Source organism: Oncorhynchus mykiss, chromosome 8, assembly GCF_057628025.1.
Source record: "Oncorhynchus mykiss isolate SJ-2025 chromosome 8, ASM5762802v1, whole genome shotgun sequence".
Taxonomy (NCBI): Eukaryota; Metazoa; Chordata; class Actinopteri; order Salmoniformes; family Salmonidae; genus Oncorhynchus; species Oncorhynchus mykiss.
Window position 1 is genome coordinate 83643718 of NC_143029.1, and position 18160 is coordinate 83661877.

Consider the following 18160-nt stretch of genomic DNA (forward strand, 5'->3'; position numbering starts at 1 on the left):
AGTCTCTTCTCTTACCGTAGAGACTGTCTAGTAGTCTATTCTCTTACTGTAGAGAGGGTCTGGTAGTCTCTTCTCTTACTGTAGAGAGGGTCTGGTAATCTCTTCTCTTACTGTAGAGAGGGTCTGGTAGTCTCTTCTCTTACTGTAGAGAGGGTTGAGTAGTCTCTTCTCCTACTGTAGAGAGGGTCTAGTAGTCTCTTCTCTTACTCTAGAGAGGGTCTAGTAGTCTCTTCTCTTACTGTAGAGAGGGTCTGGTAGTCTCTTCTCTTCTCTTACTGTAGAGAGGGTCTGGTAGTCAAATCAATTCAAATTTATTTATATAGCCCTTCGTACATCAGCTGATATCTCAAAGTGCTGTACAGAAACCCAGCCTAAAACCCCAAACAGCAAACAATGCAGGTGTAGAAGCACGGTGGCTTGGAAAAACTCCCTAGGAAGGCCAAAACCTAGGAAGAAACCTAGAGAGGAACCAGGCTATGTGCGGTGGCCAGTCCTTTTCTGGCTGTGCCGGGTGGAGATTATAACAGAACATGGCCAAGATGTTCAAATGTTCATAAATGACCAGCATGGTTAAATAATAATAATCACATGCAGAACAGTTGAAACTGGAGCAGCAGCACGGCCAGGTGGACTGGGGACAGCAAGGAGTCATCATGCCAGGTAGTCCTGAGGCATGGTCCTAGGGCTCAGGTCCTCCGAGAGAGAGAAAGAAAGAGAGAATTAGAGAGAGCATACTTAAATTCAGACAGGACACCGGATAGGACAGGAGAAGTACTCCAGATATAACAAACTGACCCTAGCCCCCCGACACATAAACTACTGCAGCATAAATACTGGAGGCTGAGACAGGAGGGGTCAGGAGACACTGTGGCCCCACCCGATGACACCCTCGGACAGGGCCAAACAGGAAGGATATAACCCCACCCACTTTGCCAAAGCACAGTCCCCACACCACTAGAGGGATATCTTTAACCACCAACTTACCATCCTGAGACAAGGCCGAGTATAGTCCACAAAGATCTCCGCCACGGCACAACCCAAGGGGGGGCGCCATCCCAGACAGGAAGATCACATCAGTGACTCAACCCACTCAAGTGACACACCCCTCCTAGGGACGGCATGAAAGAGCACCAGTAAGCCAGTGACTCAGCCCCTGTAATAGGGTTAGAGGCAGAGAATCCCAGTGGAAAGAGGGGAACCGGCCAGGCAGAGACAGCAAGGCCGGTTCGTTGCTCCAGAGCCTTTCCGTTCACCTTCACACTCCTGGACCAGACTACACTCAATCATATGAACCACTGAAGAGATGAGTCTTCAGTAAAGACTTAAAGGTTGAGACCGAGTTTGCGTCTCTGACATGGGTAGGCAGACCATTCCATAAAAATGGAGCTCTATAGGAGAAAGCCCTGCCTCCAGCTGTTTGCTTAGAAATTCTAGGGACAATTAGGAGGCCTGCGTCTTGTGACCGTAGCGTACGTGTAGGTATGTGCGGCAGGACCAAATCAGAGAGATAGGAGCAAGCCCATGTAATGCTTTATAGGTTAGCAGTAAAACCTTGAAATCAGCCCTTGCCTTGACAGGAAGCCAGTGTAGGGAGGCTAACACTGGAGTAATATGATCAAATTTTTGGTTCTAACTAACTAACTGAAGTTTATTTAGTGCTTTATAAAGGTAGCCGGAAAGTAGAGCATTGCAGTAACCTAAGCATGGATTCATTTTTCTGCATCATTTTTGGACAGAAAGTTTCTGATTTTTGCAATGTTACGTAGATGGTAGTCTCTTCTCTTACTGTAGAGAGGGTCTAGTAGTCTCTTCTCTTACTGTAGAGAGGGTCTGGTAGACTCTTCTCTTACTGTAGAGAGGGTCTGGTAGACTCTTCTCTTACTGTAGAGAGGGTCTGGTAGACTCTTCTCTTACTGTAGAGAGGGTCTGGTAGACTCTTCTCTTACTGGGGAGAGGGTCTGGTAGTCTCTTCTCTTACTGTAGAGAGGGTCTGGTAGACTCTTCTCTTACTGTAGAGAGGGTCTGGTAGTCTCTTCTCTTACTGTAGAGAGGGTCTGGTAGTCTCTTCTCTTACTGTAGAGAGGGTCTGGTAGTCTCTTCTCTTACTGTAGAGAGGGTCTGGTAGTCTCTTCTCTTACTGTAGAGAGGGTCTGGTAGACTCTTCTCTTACTGTAGAGAGGGTCTGGTAGACTCTTCTCTTACTGTAGAGAGGGTCTGGTAGTCTCTTCTCTTACTGTAGAGAGGGTCTGGTAGTCTCTTCTCTTACTGTAGAGAGGGTCTGGTAGTCTCTTATCTTACTGTAGAGAGGGTCTGGTAGTCTCTTCTCTTACTGTAGAGAGGGTCTGGTAGACTCTTCTCTTACTGTAGAGAGGGTTTAGTAGTCTCTTCTCTTACTGTAGAGAGGGTCTGGTAGACTCTTCTCTTACTGTAGAGAGGGTTTAGTAGTCTCTTCTCTTACTGTAGAGAGGGTCTGGTAGTCTCTTCTCTTACTGTGGAGAGGGTCTGGTAGACTCTTCTCTTACTGTAGAGAGGGTTTAGTAGTCTCTTCTCTTACTGTAGAGAGGGTTTAGTAGTCTCTTCTCTTACTGTAGAGAGGGTCTGGTAGTCTCTTCTCTTCTCTTACTGTAGAGAGGGTCTGGTAGACTCTTCTCTTACTGTAGAGAGGGTTTAGTAGTCTCTTCTCTTACTGTGGAGAGGGTCTGGTAGACTCTTCTCTTCTCTTACTGTAGAGAGGGTCTGGTAGACTCTTCTCTTACTGTAGATAGGGTTTAGTAGTCTCTTCTCTTACTGTGGAGAGGGTCTGGTAGACTCTTCTCTTCTCTTACTGTAGAGAGGGTCTGGTAGACTCTTCTCTTACTGTAGATAGGGTTTAGTAGTCTCTTCTCTTACTGTAGAGAGGGTCTGGTAGACTCTTCTCTTCTCTTACTGTAGAGAGGGTCTAGTAGTCTCTTCTCTTACTGTAGATAGGGTCTGGTAGTCTCTTCTCTTCTCTTACTGTAGATAGGGTTTAGTAGTCTCTTCTCTTACTGTAGAGAGGGTTTAGTAGTCTCTTCTCTTACTGTAGAGAGGGTCTGGTAGACTCTTCTCTTACTGTGGAGAGGGTTTAGTAGTCTCTTCTCTTACTGTGGAGAGGGTCTGGTAGACTCTTCTCTTCTCTTACTGTAGAGAGGGTCTGGTAGTCTCTTCTCTTACTGTAGAGAGGGTTTAGTAGTCTCTTCTCTTACTGTGGAGAGGGTCTGGTAGACTCTTCTCTTCTCTTACTGTAGAGAGGGTCTGGTAGTCTCTTCTCTTACTGTAGAGAGGGTCTGGTAGTCTCTTCTCTTACTGTGGAGAGGGTTTAGTAGTCTCTTCTCTTACTGTGGAGAGGGTCTGGTAGACTCTTCTCTTCTCTTACTGTAGAGAGGGTCTGGTAGTCTCTTCTCTTACTGTAGAGAGGGTTTAGTAGTCTCTTCTCTTACTGTGGAGAGGGTCTGGTAGACTCTTCTCTTCTCTTACTGTAGAGAGGGTCTGGTAGTCTCTTCTCTTACTGTAGAGAGGGTTTAGTAGTCTCTTCTCTTACTGTGGAGAGGGTCTGGTAGACTCTTCTCTTCTCTTACTGTAGAGAGGGTCTGGTAGACTCTTCTCTTCTCTTACTGTAGAGAGGGTCTAGTAGTCTCTTCTCTTACTCTAGAGAGGATCTAGTAGTCTCTTCTCCTACTGTAGAGAGGGTCTGGTAGTCTATTTTCTTACTGTAGAGAGGGTCTAGTAGTCTATTCTTTATTGTAGAGAGGGTCTATTAGTCTCTTGTCTTCTCTTACTATAGAGAGGGTCTGGTAGTCTCTTCGATTACTGTACAGAGGGTCTAATAGTCTCTTCTCCTACTGTAGAGAGGGTCTAGTAGTCTCTTATATTCTCTTACTGTGGAGAGGGTCTAGTAGTCTATTAATATACTGTAGAGAGGGTCTAGTAGTCTCTTCTCCTACTATAGAGAGGGTCTAGTAGTCTCTTCTCTTCTCTTAATGTAGAGAGGGTCTAGTAGTCTATTAATATACTGTAGAGAGGGTCCAGTAGTCTATTAATATACTGTAGAGAGGGTCTAGTAGTCTCTTCTCTTACTGTAGAGAGGGTCTGGTAGTCTCTTCTCTTCTCTTACTGTAGAGAGGGTCTAGTAGTCTATTCTCTTCTCTTACTGTAGAGAGGGTCTAGTAGTCTATTCTTTACTGTAGAGAGGGTCTATTAGTCTATTGTCTTAATGTAGAGAGGGTCTATTAGTCTCTTCTCTTAATGTAGAGAGGGTCTAGTAGTCTATTCTCTTATCTTACTGTAGAGAGGGTCTAGTAGTCTATTCTTTACTGTAGAGAGGGTCTATTAGTCTCTTGTCTTAATGTAGAGAGGGTCTATTAGTCTCTTCTCTTAATGTAGAGAAGATCTAGTAGTCTCTTCTCTTACTCTAGAGAGGGTCTGGTAGTCTCTTCTCTTACTGTAGAGAGGTTCTGGTAGTCTATTCTCTTACTGTAGATAGGGTCTAGTAGTCTCTTTTCTTACTCTAGAGAGGGTCTGGTAGTCTACTCTCTTACTGTGGAGAGTTTCTGGTAGTCTCTTCTCTTACTGTAAAGAGGGTCTAGTAGTCTCTTGTCTTACTGTAGAGAGGGGGTCTAGTAGTCTCTTCTCCTACTGTAGAGAGGGTCTAGTAGTCTCTTCTCTTCTCTTAATGTAGAGAGGGTCTAGTAGTCTATTAATATACTGTAGAGATGTTCCAGTAGTCTATTAATATACTGTAGAGAGGGTCCAGTAGTCTATTAATATACTGTAGAGAGGGTCTAGTAGTCTCTTCTCTTACTGTATAGAGGGTCTAATAGTCTCTTCTCCTACTATTGAGAGGGTCTAGTAGTCTCTTCTCTTCTCTTAATGTAGAGAGGGTCTAGTAGTCTATTAATATACTGTAGAGAGGGTCCAGTAGTCTATAAATATACTGTAGAGAGGGTCTAGTAGTCTCTTCTCTTACTGTAGAGAGGGTCTGGTAGTCTCTTCTCTTACTGTAGACAGGGTCTGGTAGTCTCTTCTCTTGCTGTAGAGATGGTATGGTAGTCTCTTCTCTTCTCTTACTGTAGAGAGGGTCTAGTAGTCTCTTCTCCAACTGTAGAGAAGATCTAATAGTCTCTTCTCTTACTCTAGAGAGGGTCTAGTAGTCTCTTCTTTTACTGTGGAGAGGGTCTGGTAGTCTCTTCTCTTACTGTAGAGAGGGTCTAGTAGTCTATTCTCTTCTCTTACTGTAGAGAGGGTCTATTAGTCTCTTGTCTTAATGTAGAGAGGGTCTATTAGTCTCTTCTCTTAATGTAGAGAGGGTCTAGTAGTCTCTTCTCTTACTGTAGAGAGGGTCTGGTAGTCTCTTCTCTTACTGTGGAGAGGGTCTGGTAGTCTCTTCTCTTGCTGTAGAGATGGTCTGGAAGTCTCTTCTCGTCTCTTACTGTAGAGAGGGTCTAGTAGTCTCTTCTCCTACTGTAGAGAAGATCTAATAGTCTCTTCTCTTACTCTAGAGAGGGTCTAGTAGTCTCTTCTTTTACTGTGGAGAGGATCTGGTAGTCTCTTCTCTTACTGTAGAGAGGGTCCTGGTAGTCTCTTCTCTTACTGTAGAGAGGGTCTAGTAGTCTCTTCTCTTACTGTAGAGAGGGTATATTAGTCTCTTCTCTTACTGTAGAGAGGGTCTGGTAGTCTCTTCTCTTACTGTGGAGAGGGTCTGGTAGTCTCTTCTCTTACTGTAGAGAGGGTCTGGTAGACTCTTCTCTTCTCTTACTGTAGAGAGGGTCTAGTAGTCTCTTCTCTTACTCTAGAGAGGATCTAGTAGTCTCTTCTCCTACTGTAGAGAGGGTCTGGTAGTCTATTTTCTTACTGTAGAGAGGGTCTAGTAGTCTATTCTTTATTGTAGAGAGGGTCTATTAGTCTCTTGTCTTCTCTTACTATAGAGAGGGTCTGGTAGTCTCTTCGATTACTGTACAGAGGGTCTAATAGTCTCTTCTCCTACTGTAGAGAGGGTCTAGTAGTCTCTTCTCTTACTGTATAGAGGGTCTAATAGTCTCTTCTCCTACTATTGAGAGGGTCTAGTAGTCTCTTCTCTTCTCTTAATGTAGAGAGGGTCTAGTAGTCTATTAATATACTGTAGAGAGGGTCCAGTAGTCTATAAATATACTGTAGAGAGGGTCTAGTAGTCTCTTCTCTTACTGTAGAGAGGGTCTGGTAGTCTCTTCTCTTACTGTAGACAGGGTCTGGTAGTCTCTTCTCTTGCTGTAGAGATGGTATGGTAGTCTCTTCTCTTCTCTTACTGTAGAGAGGGTCTAGTAGTCTCTTCTCCTACTGTAGAGAAGATCTAATAGTCTCTTCTCTTACTCTAGAGAGGGTCTAGTAGTCTCTTCTTTTACTGTGGAGAGGGTCTGGTAGTCTCTTCTCTTACTGTAGAGAGGGTCTAGTAGTCTATTCTCTTCTCTTACTGTAGAGAGGGTCTATTAGTCTCTTGTCTTAATGTAGAGAGGGTCTATTAGTCTCTTCTCTTAATGTAGAGAGGGTCTAGTAGTCTCTTCTCTTACTGTAGAGAGGGTCTGGTAGTCTCTTCTCTTACTGTGGAGAGGGTCTGGTAGTCTCTTCTCTTGCTGTAGAGATGGTCTGGAAGTCTCTTCTCGTCTCTTACTGTAGAGAGGGTCTAGTAGTCTCTTCTCCTACTGTAGAGAAGATCTAATAGTCTCTTCTCTTACTCTAGAGAGGGTCTAGTAGTCTCTTCTTTTACTGTGGAGAGGATCTGGTAGTCTCTTCTCTTACTGTAGAGAGGGTCCTGGTAGTCTCTTCTCTTACTGTAGAGAGGGTCTAGTAGTCTCTTCTCTTACTGTAGAGAGGGTATATTAGTCTCTTCTCTTACTGTAGAGAGGGTCTGGTAGTCTCTTCTCTTACTGTGGAGAGGGTCTGGTAGTCTCTTCTCTTACTGTAGAGAGGGTCTGGTAGACTCTTCTCTTCTCTTACTGTAGAGAGGGTCTAGTAGTCTCTTCTCTTACTCTAGAGAGGATCTAGTAGTCTCTTCTCCTACTGTAGAGAGGGTCTGGTAGTCTATTTTCTTACTGTAGAGAGGGTCTAGTAGTCTATTCTTTATTGTAGAGAGGGTCTATTAGTCTCTTGTCTTCTCTTACTATAGAGAGGGTCTGGTAGTCTCTTCGATTACTGTACAGAGGGTCTAATAGTCTCTTCTCCTACTGTAGAGAGGGTCTAGTAGTCTCTTATATTCTCTTACTGTGGAGAGGGTCTAGTAGTCTATTAATATACTGTAGAGAGGGTCTAGTAGTCTCTTCTCCTACTATAGAGAGGGTCTAGTAGTCTCTTCTCTTCTCTTAATGTAGAGAGGGTCTAGTAGTCTATTAATATACTGTAGAGAGGGTCCAGTAGTCTATTAATATACTGTAGAGAGGGTCTAGTAGTCTCTTCTCTTACTGTAGAGAGGGTCTGGTAGTCTCTTCTCTTCTCTTACTGTAGAGAGGGTCTAGTAGTCTATTCTCTTCTCTTACTGTAGAGAGGGTCTAGTAGTCTATTCTTTACTGTAGAGAGGGTCTATTAGTCTATTGTCTTAATGTAGAGAGGGTCTATTAGTCTCTTCTCTTAATGTAGAGAGGGTCTAGTAGTCTATTCTCTTCTCTTACTGTAGAGAGGGTCTATTAGTCTCTTGTCTTAATGTAGAGAGGGTCTATTAGTCTCTTCTCTTAATGTAGAGAGGGTCTAGTAGTCTATTCTCTTCTCTTACTGTAGAGAGGGTCTATTAGTCTCTTGTCTTAATGTAGAGAGGGTCTATTAGTCTCTTCTCTTAATGTAGAGAGGGTCTAGTAGTCTCTTCTCTTACTGTAGAGAGGGTCTGGTAGTCTCTTCTCTTACTGTGGAGAGGGTCTGGTAGTCTCTTCTCTTGCTGTAGAGATGGTCTGGAAGTCTCTTCTCGTCTCTTACTGTAGAGAGGGTCTAGTAGTCTCTTCTCCTACTGTAGAGAAGATCTAATAGTCTCTTCTCTTACTCTAGAGAGGGTCTAGTAGTCTCTTCTTTTACTGTGGAGAGGATCTGGTAGTCTCTTCTCTTACTGTAGAGAGGGTCCTGGTAGTCTCTTCTCTTACTGTAGAGAGGGTCTAGTAGTCTCTTCTCTTACTGTAGAGAGGGTATATTAGTCTCTTCTCTTACTGTAGAGAGGGTCTGGTAGTCTCTTCTCTTACTGTGGAGAGGGTCTGGTAGTCTCTTCTCTTACTGTAGAGAGGGTCTGGTAGACTCTTCGCTTCTCTTACTGTAGAGAGGGTCTAGTAGTCTCTTCTCTTACTCTAGAGAGGATCTAGTAGTCTCTTCTCCTACTGTAGAGAGGGTCTGGTAGTCTATTTTCTTACTGTAGAGAGGGTCTAGTAGTCTATTCTTTATTGTAGAGAGGGTCTATTAGTCTCTTGTCTTCTCTTACTATAGAGAGGGTCTGGTAGTCTCTTCGATTACTGTACAGAGGGTCTAATAGTCTCTTCTCCTACTGTAGAGAGGGTCTAGTAGTCTCTTATATTCTCTTACTGTGGAGAGGGTCTAGTAGTCTATTAATATACTGTAGAGAGGGTCTAGTAGTCTCTTCTCCTACTATAGAGAGGGTCTAGTAGTCTCTTCTCTTCTCTTAATGTAGAGAGGGTCTAGTAGTCTATTAATATACTGTAGAGAGGGTCCAGTAGTCTATTAATATACTGTAGAGAGGGTCTAGTAGTCTCTTCTCTTACTGTAGAGAGGGTCTGGTAGTCTCTTCTCTTCTCTTACTGTAGAGAGGGTCTAGTAGTCTATTCTCTTCTCTTACTGTAGAGAGGGTCTAGTAGTCTATTCTTTACTGTAGAGAGGGTCTATTAGTCTATTGTCTTAATGTAGAGAGGGTCTATTAGTCTCTTCTCTTAATGTAGAGAGGGTCTAGTAGTCTATTCTCTTCTCTTACTGTAGAGAGGGTCTATTAGTCTATTGTCTTAATGTAGAGAGGGTCTATTAGTCTCTTCTCTTAATGTAGAGAGGGTCTAGTAGTCTATTCTCTTCTCTTACTGTAGAGAGGGTCTATTAGTCTCTTGTCTTAATGTAGAGAGGGTCTATTAGTCTCTTCTCTTAATGTAGAGAGGGTCTAGTAGTCTCTTCTCTTACTGTAGAGAGGGTCGGGTAGTCTCTTCTCTTACTGTGGAGAGGGTCTGGTAGTCTCTTCTCTTGCTGTAGAGATGGTCTGGAAGTCTCTTCTCGTCTCTTACTGTAGAGAGGGTCTAGTAGTCTCTTCTCCTACTGTAGAGAAGATCTAATAGTCTCTTCTCTTACTCTAGAGAGGGTCTAGTAGTCTCTTCTTTTACTGTGGAGAGGATCTGGTAGTCTCTTCTCTTACTGTAGAGAGGGTCCTGGTAGTCTCTTCTCTTACTGTAGAGAGGGTCTAGTAGTCTCTTCTCTTACTGTAGAGAGGGTATATTAGTCTCTTCTCTTACTGTAGAGAGGGTCTGGTAGTCTCTTCTCTTACTGTGGAGAGGGTCTGGTAGTCTCTTCTCTTACTGTAGAGAGGGTCTGGTAGACTCTTCGCTTCTCTTACTGTAGAGAGGGTCTAGTAGTCTCTTCTCTTACTCTAGAGAGGATCTAGTAGTCTCTTCTCCTACTGTAGAGAGGGTCTGGTAGTCTATTTTCTTACTGTAGAGAGGGTCTAGTAGTCTATTCTTTATTGTAGAGAGGGTCTATTAGTCTCTTGTCTTCTCTTACTATAGAGAGGGTCTGGTAGTCTCTTCGATTACTGTACAGAGGGTCTAATAGTCTCTTCTCCTACTGTAGAGAGGGTCTAGTAGTCTCTTCTCTTACTGTATAGAGGGTCTAATAGTCTCTTCTCCTACTATTGAGAGGGTCTAGTAGTCTCTTCTCTTCTCTTAATGTAGAGAGGGTCTAGTAGTCTATTAATATACTGTAGAGAGGGTCCAGTAGTCTATAAATATACTGTAGAGAGGGTCTAGTAGTCTCTTCTCTTACTGTAGAGAGGGTCTGGTAGTCTCTTCTCTTACTGTAGACAGGGTCTGGTAGTCTCTTCTCTTGCTGTAGAGATGGTATGGTAGTCTCTTCTCTTCTCTTACTGTAGAGAGGGTCTAGTAGTCTCTTCTCCTACTGTAGAGAAGATCTAATAGTCTCTTCTCTTACTCTAGAGAGGGTCTAGTAGTCTCTTCTTTTACTGTGGAGAGGGTCTGGTAGTCTCTTCTCTTACTGTAGAGAGGGTCTAGTAGTCTATTCTCTTCTCTTACTGTAGAGAGGGTCTATTAGTCTCTTGTCTTAATGTAGAGAGGGTCTATTAGTCTCTTCTCTTAATGTAGAGAGGGTCTAGTAGTCTCTTCTCTTACTGTAGAGAGGGTCTGGTAGTCTCTTCTCTTACTGTGGAGAGGGTCTGGTAGTCTCTTCTCTTGCTGTAGAGATGGTCTGGAAGTCTCTTCTCGTCTCTTACTGTAGAGAGGGTCTAGTAGTCTCTTCTCCTACTGTAGAGAAGATCTAATAGTCTCTTCTCTTACTCTAGAGAGGGTCTAGTAGTCTCTTCTTTTACTGTGGAGAGGATCTGGTAGTCTCTTCTCTTACTGTAGAGAGGGTCCTGGTAGTCTCTTCTCTTACTGTAGAGAGGGTCTAGTAGTCTCTTCTCTTACTGTAGAGAGGGTATATTAGTCTCTTCTCTTACTGTAGAGAGGGTCTGGTAGTCTCTTCTCTTACTGTGGAGAGGGTCTGGTAGTCTCTTCTCTTACTGTAGAGAGGGTCTGGTAGACTCTTCTCTTCTCTTACTGTAGAGAGGGTCTAGTAGTCTCTTCTCTTACTCTAGAGAGGATCTAGTAGTCTCTTCTCCTACTGTAGAGAGGGTCTGGTAGTCTATTTTCTTACTGTAGAGAGGGTCTAGTAGTCTATTCTTTATTGTAGAGAGGGTCTATTAGTCTCTTGTCTTCTCTTACTATAGAGAGGGTCTGGTAGTCTCTTCGATTACTGTACAGAGGGTCTAATAGTCTCTTCTCCTACTGTAGAGAGGGTCTAGTAGTCTCTTATATTCTCTTACTGTGGAGAGGGTCTAGTAGTCTATTAATATACTGTAGAGAGGGTCTAGTAGTCTTTTCTCCTACTATAGAGAGGGTCTAGTAGTCTCTTCTCTTCTCTTAATGTAGAGAGGGTCTAGTAGTCTATTAATATACTGTAGAGAGGGTCCAGTAGTCTATTAATATACTGTAGAGAGGGTCTAGTAGTCTCTTCTCTTACTGTAGAGAGGGTCTGGTAGTCTCTTCTCTTCTCTTACTGTAGAGAGGGTCTAGTAGTCTATTCTCTTCTCTTACTGTAGAGAGGGTCTAGTAGTCTATTCTTTACTGTAGAGAGGGTCTATTAGTCTATTGTCTTAATGTAGAGAGGGTCTATTAGTCTCTTCTCTTAATGTAGAGAGGGTCTAGTAGTCTATTCTCTTCTCTTACTGTAGAGAGGGTCTATTAGTCTATTGTCTTAATGTAGAGAGGGTCTATTAGTCTCTTCTCTTAATGTAGAGAGGGTCTAGTAGTCTATTCTCTTCTCTTACTGTAGAGAGGGTCTATTAGTCTCTTGTCTTAATGTAGAGAGGGTCTATTAGTCTCTTCTCTTAATGTAGAGAGGGTCTAGTAGTCTCTTCTCTTACTGTAGAGAGGGTCTGGTAGTCTCTTCTCTTACTGTGGAGAGGGTCTGGTAGTCTCTTCTCTTGCTGTAGAGATGGTCTGGAAGTCTCTTCTCGTCTCTTACTGTAGAGAGGGTCTAGTAGTCTCTTCTCCTACTGTAGAGAAGATCTAATAGTCTCTTCTCTTACTCTAGAGAGGGTCTAGTAGTCTCTTCTTTTACTGTGGAGAGGATCTGGTAGTCTCTTCTCTTACTGTAGAGAGGGTCCTGGTAGTCTCTTCTCTTACTGTAGAGAGGGTCTAGTAGTCTCTTCTCTTACTGTAGAGAGGGTATATTAGTCTCTTCTCTTACTGTAGAGAGGGTCTGGTAGTCTCTTCTCTTACTGTGGAGAGGGTCTGGTAGTCTCTTCTCTTACTGTAGAGAGGGTCTGGTAGACTCTTCGCTTCTCTTACTGTAGAGAGGGTCTAGTAGTCTCTTCTCTTACTCTAGAGAGGATCTAGTAGTCTCTTCTCCTACTGTAGAGAGGGTCTGGTAGTCTATTTTCTTACTGTAGAGAGGGTCTAGTAGTCTATTCTTTATTGTAGAGAGGGTCTATTAGTCTCTTGTCTTCTCTTACTATAGAGAGGGTCTGGTAGTCTCTTCGATTACTTTACAGAGGGTCTAATAGTCTCTTCTCCTACTGTAGAGAGGGTCTAGTAGTCTCTTATATTCTCTTACTGTGGAGAGGGTCTAGTAGTCTATTAATATACTGTAGAGAGGGTCTAGTAGTCTCTTCTCCTACTATAGAGAGGGTCTAGTAGTCTCTTCTCTTCTCTTAATGTAGAGAGGGTCTAGTAGTCTATTAATATACTGTAGAGAGGGTCCAGTAGTCTATTAATATACTGTAGAGAGGGTCTAGTAGTCTCTTCTCTTACTGTAGAGAAGGTCTGGTAGTCTCTTCTCTTCTCTTACTGTAGAGAGGGTCTAGTAGTCTATTCTCTTCTCTTACTGTAGAGAGGGTCTAGTAGTCTATTGTCTTAATGTAGAGAGGGTCTATTAGTCTCTTCTCTTAATGTAGAGAGGGTCTAGTAGTCTATTCTCTTCTCTTACTGTAGAGAGGGTCTATTAGTCTATTGTCTTAATGTAGAGAGGGTCTATTAGTCTCTTCTCTTAATGTAGAGAGGGTCTAGTAGTCTATTCTCTTCTCTTACTGTAGAGAGGGTCTATTAGTCTCTTGTCTTAATGTAGAGAGGGTCTATTAGTCTCTTCTCTTAATGTAGAGAGGGTCTAGTAGTCTCTTCTCTTACTGTAGAGAGGGTCTGGTAGTCTCTTCTCTTACTGTGGAGAGGGTCTGGTAGTCTCTTCTCTTGCTGTAGAGATGGTCTGGAAGTCTCTTCTCGTCTCTTACTGTAGAGAGGGTCTAGTAGTCTCTTCTCCTACTGTAGAGAAGATCTAATAGTCTCTTCTCTTACTCTAGAGAGGGTCTAGTAGTCTCTTCTTTTACTGTGGAGAGGATCTGGTAGTCTCTTCTCTTACTGTAGAGAGGGTCCTGGTAGTCTCTTCTCTTACTGTAGAGAGGGTCTAGTAGTCTCTTCTCTTACTGTAGAGAGGGTATATTAGTCTCTTCTCTTACTGTAGAGAGGGTCTGGTAGTCTCTTCTCTTACTGTGGAGAGGGTCTGGTAGTCTCTTCTCTTACTGTAGAGAGGGTCTGGTAGACTCTTCGCTTCTCTTACTGTAGAGAGGGTCTAGTAGTCTCTTCTCTTACTCTAGAGAGGATCTAGTAGTCTCTTCTCCTACTGTAGAGAGGGTCTGGTAGTCTATTTTCTTACTGTAGAGAGGGTCTAGTAGTCTATTCTTTATTGTAGAGAGGGTCTATTAGTCTCTTGTCTTCTCTTACTATAGAGAGGGTCTGGTAGTCTCTTCGATTACTTTACAGAGGGTCTAATAGTCTCTTCTCCTACTGTAGAGAGGGTCTAGTAGTCTCTTATATTCTCTTACTGTGGAGAGGGTCTAGTAGTCTATTAATATACTGTAGAGAGGGTCTAGTAGTCTCTTCTCCTACTATAGAGAGGGTCTAGTAGTCTCTTCTCTTCTCTTAATGTAGAGAGGGTCTAGTAGTCTATTAATATACTGTAGAGAGGGTCCAGTAGTCTATTAATATACTGTAGAGAGGGTCTAGTAGTCTCTTCTCTTACTGTAGAGAGGGTCTGGTAGTCTCTTCTCTTCTCTTACTGTAGAGAGGGTCTAGTAGTCTATTCTCTTCTCTTACTGTAGAGAGGGTCTAGTAGTCTATTCTTTACTGTAGAGAGGGTCTATTAGTCTATTGTCTTAATGTAGAGAGGGTCTATTAGTCTCTTCTCTTAATGTAGAGAGGGTCTAGTAGTCTATTCTCTTCTCTTACTGTAGAGAGGGTCTATTAGTCTATTGTCTTAATGTAGAGAGGGTCTATTAGTCTCTTCTCTTAATGTAGAGAGGGTCTAGTAGTCTATTCTCTTCTCTTACTGTAGAGAGGGTCTATTAGTCTCTTGTCTTAATGTAGAGAGGGTCTATTAGTCTCTTCTCTTAATGTAGAGAGGGTCTAGTAGTCTCTTCTCTTGCTGTAGAGATGGTATGGTAGTCTCTTCTCTTCTCTTACTGTAGAGAGGGTCTAGTAGTCTCTTCTCCTACTGTAGAGAAGATCTAATAGTCTCTTCTCTTACTCTAGAGAGGGTCTAGTAGTCTCTTCTTTTACTGTGGAGAGGGTCTGGTAGTCTCTTCTCTTACTGTAGAGAGGGTCTAGTAGTCTATTCTCTTCTCTTACTGTAGAGAGGGTCTATTAGTCTCTTGTCTTAATGTAGAGAGGGTCTATTAGTCTCTTCTCTTAATGTAGAGAGGGTCTAGTAGTCTCTTCTCTTACTGTAGAGAGGGTCTGGTAGTCTCTTCTCTTACTGTGGAGAGGGTCTGGTAGTCTCTTCTCTTGCTGTAGAGATGGTCTGGAAGTCTCTTCTCGTCTCTTACTGTAGAGAGGGTCTAGTAGTCTCTTCTCCTACTGTAGAGAAGATCTAATAGTCTCTTCTCTTACTCTAGAGAGGGTCTAGTAGTCTCTTCTTTTACTGTGGAGAGGATCTGGTAGTCTCTTCTCTTACTGTAGAGAGGGTCCTGGTAGTCTCTTCTCTTACTGTAGAGAGGGTCTAGTAGTCTCTTCTCTTACTGTAGAGAGGGTATATTAGTCTCTTCTCTTACTGTAGAGAGGGTCTGGTAGTCTCTTCTCTTACTGTGGAGAGGGTCTGGTAGTCTCTTCTCTTACTGTAGAGAGGGTCTGGTAGACTCTTCTCTTCTCTTACTGTAGAGAGGGTCTAGTAGTCTCTTCTCTTACTCTAGAGAGGATCTAGTAGTCTCTTCTCCTACTGTAGAGAGGGTCTGGTAGTCTATTTTCTTACTGTAGAGAGGGTCTAGTAGTCTATTCTTTATTGTAGAGAGGGTCTATTAGTCTCTTGTCTTCTCTTACTATAGAGAGGGTCTGGTAGTCTCTTCGATTACTGTACAGAGGGTCTAATAGTCTCTTCTCCTACTGTAGAGAGGGTCTAGTAGTCTCTTATATTCTCTTACTGTGGAGAGGGTCTAGTAGTCTATTAATATACTGTAGAGAGGGTCTAGTAGTCTCTTCTCCTACTATAGAGAGGGTCTAGTAGTCTCTTCTCTTCTCTTAATGTAGAGAGGGTCTAGTAGTCTATTAATATACTGTAGAGAGGGTCCAGTAGTCTATTAATATACTGTAGAGAGGGTCTAGTAGTCTCTTCTCTTACTGTAGAGAGGGTCTGGTAGTCTCTTCTCTTCTCTTACTGTAGAGAGGGTCTAGTAGTCTATTCTCTTCTCTTACTGTAGAGAGGGTCTAGTAGTCTATTCTTTACTGTAGAGAGGGTCTATTAGTCTATTGTCTTAATGTAGAGAGGGTCTATTAGTCTCTTCTCTTAATGTAGAGAGGGTCTAGTAGTCTATTCTCTTCTCTTACTGTAGAGAGGGTCTATTAGTCTATTGTCTTAATGTAGAGAGGGTCTATTAGTCTCTTCTCTTAATGTAGAGAGGGTCTAGTAGTCTATTCTCTTCTCTTACTGTAGAGAGGGTCTATTAGTCTCTTGTCTTAATGTAGAGAGGGTCTATTAGTCTCTTCTCTTAATGTAGAGAGGGTCTAGTAGTCTCTTCTCTTACTGTAGAGAGGGTCTGGTAGTCTCTTCTCTTACTGTGGAGAGGGTCTGGTAGTCTCTTCTCTTGCTGTAGAGATGGTCTGGAAGTCTCTTCTCGTCTCTTACTGTAGAGAGGGTCTAGTAGTCTCTTCTCCTACTGTAGAGAAGATCTAATAGTCTCTTCTCTTACTCTAGAGAGGGTCTAGTAGTCTCTTCTTTTACTGTGGAGAGGATCTGGTAGTCTCTTCTCTTACTGTAGAGAGGGTCCTGGTAGTCTCTTCTCTTACTGTAGAGAGGGTCTAGTAGTCTCTTCTCTTACTGTAGAGAGGGTATATTAGTCTCTTCTCTTACTGTAGAGAGGGTCTGGTAGTCTCTTCTCTTACTGTGGAGAGGGTCTGGTAGTCTCTTCTCTTACTGTAGAGAGGGTCTGGTAGACTCTTCGCTTCTCTTACTGTAGAGAGGGTCTAGTAGTCTCTTCTCTTACTCTAGAGAGGATCTAGTAGTCTCTTCTCCTACTGTAGAGAGGGTCTGGTAGTCTATTTTCTTACTGTAGAGAGGGTCTAGTAGTCTATTCTTTATTGTAGAGAGGGTCTATTAGTCTCTTGTCTTCTCTTACTATAGAGAGGGTCTGGTAGTCTCTTCGATTACTTTACAGAGGGTCTAATAGTCTCTTCTCCTACTGTAGAGAGGGTCTAGTAGTCTCTTATATTCTCTTACTGTGGAGAGGGTCTAGTAGTCTATTAATATACTGTAGAGAGGGTCTAGTAGTCTCTTCTCCTACTATAGAGAGGGTCTAGTAGTCTCTTCTCTTCTCTTAATGTAGAGAGGGTCTAGTAGTCTATTAATATACTGTAGAGAGGGTCCAGTAGTCTATTAATATACTGTAGAGAGGGTCTAGTAGTCTCTTCTCTTACTGTAGAGAAGGTCTGGTAGTCTCTTCTCTTCTCTTACTGTAGAGAGGGTCTAGTAGTCTATTCTCTTCTCTTACTGTAGAGAGGGTCTAGTAGTCTATTGTCTTAATGTAGAGAGGGTCTATTAGTCTCTTCTCTTAATGTAGAGAGGGTCTAGTAGTCTATTCTCTTCTCTTACTGTAGAGAGGGTCTATTAGTCTATTGTCTTAATGTAGAGAGGGTCTATTAGTCTCTTCTCTTAATGTAGAGAGGGTCTAGTAGTCTATTCTCTTCTCTTACTGTAGAGAGGGTCTATTAGTCTCTTGTCTTAATGTAGAGAGGGTCTATTAGTCTCTTCTCTTAATGTAGAGAGGGTCTAGTAGTCTCTTCTCTTACTGTAGAGAGGGTCTGGTAGTCTCTTCTCTTACTGTGGAGAGGGTCTGGTAGTCTCTTCTCTTGCTGTAGAGATGGTCTGGAAGTCTCTTCTCGTCTCTTACTGTAGAGAGGGTCTAGTAGTCTCTTCTCCTACTGTAGAGAAGATCTAATAGTCTCTTCTCTTACTCTAGAGAGGGTCTAGTAGTCTCTTCTTTTACTGTGGAGAGGATCTGGTAGTCTCTTCTCTTACTGTAGAGAGGGTCCTGGTAGTCTCTTCTCTTACTGTAGAGAGGGTCTAGTAGTCTCTTCTCTTACTGTAGAGAGGGTATATTAGTCTCTTCTCTTACTGTAGAGAGGGTCTGGTAGTCTCTTCTCTTACTGTGGAGAGGGTCTGGTAGTCTCTTCTCTTACTGTAGAGAGGGTCTGGTAGACTCTTCGCTTCTCTTACTGTAGAGAGGGTCTAGTAGTCTCTTCTCTTACTCTAGAGAGGATCTAGTAGTCTCTTCTCCTACTGTAGAGAGGGTCTGGTAGTCTATTTTCTTACTGTAGAGAGGGTCTAGTAGTCTATTCTTTATTGTAGAGAGGGTCTATTAGTCTCTTGTCTTCTCTTACTATAGAGAGGGTCTGGTAGTCTCTTCGATTACTTTACAGAGGGTCTAATAGTCTCTTCTCCTACTGTAGAGAGGGTCTAGTAGTCTCTTATATTCTCTTACTGTGGAGAGGGTCTAGTAGTCTATTAATATACTGTAGAGAGGGTCTAGTAGTCTCTTCTCCTACTATAGAGAGGGTCTAGTAGTCTCTTCTCTTCTCTTAATGTAGAGAGGGTCTAGTAGTCTATTAATATACTGTAGAGAGGGTCCAGTAGTCTATTAATATACTGTAGAGAGGGTCTAGTAGTCTCTTCTCTTACTGTAGAGAGGGTCTGGTAGTCTCTTCTCTTCTCTTACTGTAGAGAGGGTCTAGTAGTCTATTCTCTTCTCTTACTGTAGAGAGGGTCTAGTAGTCTATTCTTTACTGTAGAGAGGGTCTATTAGTCTATTGTCTTAATGTAGAGAGGGTCTATTAGTCTCTTCTCTTAATGTAGAGAGGGTCTAGTAGTCTATTCTCTTCTCTTACTGTAGAGAGGG